A 3,856-nucleotide genomic window follows, 5' to 3' on the forward strand; every position below is an offset into this window, starting at 1 on the left:
AAGTTGGATTTCCTAGGGGCGTTATTGTTAGGCATGGATGGGTTCGGTTTCTGATATCCCGGAGGTATAGCTGGGGCTTGATTTGGAGACTGTCCAGGTGCGTACAAAGCGTTATTGCTCTTATATGAAAAGTTTGGATGGTTCTTCCAATTTGAGTTATAGGTGTTCGAATAGGGGCTTCCTTGAGCATAGTTTACTTGCTCTGCTTGGATTCCTGTCAAGAGTTGACAGTCCGTAGGAGTGTGGCCTTGGATTCCACAGACCTCGCAATTCTGAGTTATAGCAACCACGGCGGCTGGGGGTGATACGTTTAAACTTTCAATTTTCTGGACCAAAGCATCCACTTTTGCGTTAACATGATCAAGGTTACTTATCTCGTACATGCCAGTTTTCGTTTGAGGTTTTTCCACCGTTGTTCGTTCGGTTCCCCACTGATAGTGGTTTTGGGCCATGCTCTCGATAAGCTGGTAAGCATCAGCATAAGGTTTGTTCATTAAAGCACCACCTGCAGCGGCGTCTATTGTTAACCTTGTGTTGTATAAGAGACCATTATAAAATGTGTGAATTACTAACCAGTCTTCCAAACCATGGTGTGGGCAAAGTCTCATCATGTCTTTGTATCTTTCCCATGCTTCGAAAAGAGACTCGTTGTCTTTCTGTTTAAATCCGTTTATCTGGGCTCTTAACATAGCTGTTTTGCTTGGCGGAAAGTATCGGGCAAGAAAAACTTTCTTCAACTCGTTCCATGTGGTGACTGAGTTGGAAGGGAGAGATTGAAGCCATCTTCTAGCGCTATCTCTTAATGAGAAAGGAAAAAGACGAAGTCGAATTGCCTCTGAAGTGACACCATTAGCTTTAACAGTATCAGCGTATTGGACAAATACGGATAAATGAAGGTTTGGATCCTCGGTAGGATTTCCAGAGAATTGGTTCTGTTGCACTGCCTGCAACAACGAAGGTTTAAGTTCGAAGTTGTTTGCTTCGATTGCGGGCGGAGCAATACTTGAATGCGGCTCATCTTGCGATGGAGCGGCGTAATCTCTAAGAGCACGAGCTGGTTCTGCCATCTCGGTTATCGAAGGAAAAAGGTTTTTGAAATCAGGAAGTTCTATAGGAGGGAGATTGTTTGCAGCACGATATTCCCGAATTCGTCGTAAGACTCAGAGATATAGTTCGATATCGTTGATTCGTAAATAGAGCGGTTCGCCTTGTGAGCGAGTGCGTGGCATACAAATCAACGAAAGAAAGAATAGAAGAAAAAGAAACCTTAGTCTCTACAGCGTAACGGAAGAGTTACGATATCGATTAAATAAAAGTCCCCGGCAACGGCGCCAAAAACTTGTTCGCGACTTTATGAGTCGAAATTGGGGTACAAACTGCAAGTGCACAGTTCTATCGCTTAGTTTTAAAAGATATCGATCCCACAGGGACTTATGAATCGATATACCGTTATCTAAGGTTACTTCGTAAAGCTAAGGTGAATAATGGTTGATTGTTTGGGGGCGAAGCTAAAAACTAAACTAAGATCTAGATTAAATATTAATAAAGCGGATATCGGTATGTAGTTCGTCGTAATTAGGGAATCAATTCTTTGTCGGTTTCTTGGTTTTAAAATAAATCGTTTCAGTTAACTTTATTGATTAAAGGTTTTATCTCAAACTCTCGCTCTGTTGAATAAACCATGATTTTATGTTAATGTAGCTGTCACTTATAATTAAGTCAAAAACCACTTTTTGAAAGCAATAAAGTTGCAGAAACTCTTTTTAAGAAAACACTGACCGTTTTAAACACCCTTATCTCAAACTCTCGCTCTGTTGACTTAGGTTATACAATTAAACCCGAATGCTTAACTCTCGTCCTCACATTCAATCTTTAAAAATACTTTTTGGAAAAGGTCAGAATTTAATTAACTCTAAAACTTGCTCTCGCCCTGATCTAGAATTAATGCCTAATTTACACTGTCCAGTTAAAACCTCAAACTCTCGCTCTATTGATTTTAACTTCTTTATGTCTTTTACTTTTGTAAAAAATTCTTGTTATTAAACCTGTAAATTGAGACCGTAAAAAGATTGATTTTAATTTTAAATTTAATTAGACCGACTAGGTCTTGATCCCTTATTCCGCTTACTTTACATACCGATATCTAGGCGAATTAGCCAGACATATTAAACAAACAAATATATATATCATGCATAAACAGACTCATCCCAGGCAGATAATATAAATAAGTAATAAAACAAAGCGTTAAATAATAATTAAAGAACCTGAATGCGTTAAACAATAGTCTTGAACACTCCACCACAAGCCGGTAGGATTTGTTCTTGGATTCTTCAATTAAACAACAAATTAAAACGAAGGAAATAAAAACTAGATTCTAACGTAAGGTTAGATCCGGTAAAAGTTGCACAATAGTTTCCGGTGTAGAAACTATTGTGCGAAAAGAATTAATTAAATGCTAAAAAGGAAAGTATAAATTGCAAGGGAAATAGTGTAGAACTTGAAAAAAATAAAAATAAAGAAACAATACTGAAATTGCTGGAAAAGAAAATAAGCAAAAGCGGCAAAGGAAAAAAATTGGAAAAGCTTCGGAACCACTTTAGGTTTTCCAAAGTGGCTATTTATATTGGTGTCATTAGGTAACTGTCTGCTGCCAAAAGGTCTTTTACGTGGCTAATTGCATGGCGTGGATATAGGGCCCAACACTCCTCAACGTCTCTTCAAGTCTCTGAGGCGTTACTTGCGCCCAAAAGTAGGGGAATGGTGTGACGTTCGTCACATTATGTGTGACGTTCGTCACAAGGCTGTTTTGCGTGACGCTCGTCACGCCCTCTGTGACGTCCGTCACAGGTACAACGTTTGTGTTTTGCGCTTTGGGCTGGGCTTTGGCATTTGGTTCTTTTTCTCTCCTTTTTGCACCTCCTTTTCTTCCATTTTTACTAGTGTTTCGAAATAAACCACCTGAGACAAATAGGAAGAAAATACCGCGTAATATCTTATAAAATGAAGTGAACTGAAATAAATAATAATAAAATTTAATTGAATTAAGTCCAAAAATATGATATAATTTCGTGTTATCAAACTCCCCCATACTTAGATCTTTGCTTGTCCTCAAGCAAAATTCAGTATAGAACTCGTTTTAGAAATTTAGCCAGATGAAATTTCAAAACACACATCAATTCGTAATAGGTTGCAAGTGGATTTTGTTTAGAAGCAACTTGAGTTAAATCTTGATATCAACAACCACCGTCACAACCTAGACAACCCCACCTTATGCAAATCAGTTCAAGTACACTATGATAGCTATCCTAGTCCTTTACTCTTATTTCACCCGTTTTCATTCTAGCGAAATCACATTAAGCCCTTTATCTTTTCGCGCACATAGTGGAGTAACCGGTTAGTGATTATGATTCCCTTTTAGCTGGAAGTTCTGGTACATAAATCGGATAACTTCGTTATTCAGTCCATTGCAAATTGAGGGGGATCGAACCGTAGTCCGCCCTACCAAGTTCAGTACCAGATACCTGCTGAACCAACTCATAATGGATCTTTCATATTATGCTTTTGTATGATCTGCAACCTTTAGATTAAATGATCTGGTAAGGATCACCTAACTTAATTAGTGCATTTCCTGATATATATTTTTTTATGTTACTTTGGGAAACATCCACTTATATTCATCGGCTCTCCACGTAGTTTGCTATTAAGATGGTGCTGACTTCTCGTATAAACTACTTGGGGTTACTATAAAACTTGAAAGTTCAAGGAATTGGTATAATAGGTACTTATCCTGGTCTAACGTGTTGGGTTCGTTTAGAGTGTTTGGCGGTAGTAGTCTTTGTCTTGATTCGACTCAAGA

At 38.3% G+C, this 3,856-nt stretch overlaps 1 pseudogene; it reads left to right on the forward strand.

The window, feature by feature from the left end:
• Nucleotides 1-582: 582 nt before the first annotated feature.
• On the forward strand, nucleotides 583-682 carry LOC127089211 (uncharacterized; annotated as a pseudogene).
• The last annotated feature ends 3,174 nt before the right edge of the window (nucleotides 683-3,856 follow it).

The sequence above is a fragment of the Lathyrus oleraceus genome, chromosome 5 (assembly GCF_024323335.1).
Source record: "Lathyrus oleraceus cultivar Zhongwan6 chromosome 5, CAAS_Psat_ZW6_1.0, whole genome shotgun sequence".
NCBI classification, from domain to species: domain Eukaryota; kingdom Viridiplantae; phylum Streptophyta; class Magnoliopsida; order Fabales; family Fabaceae; genus Lathyrus; species Lathyrus oleraceus.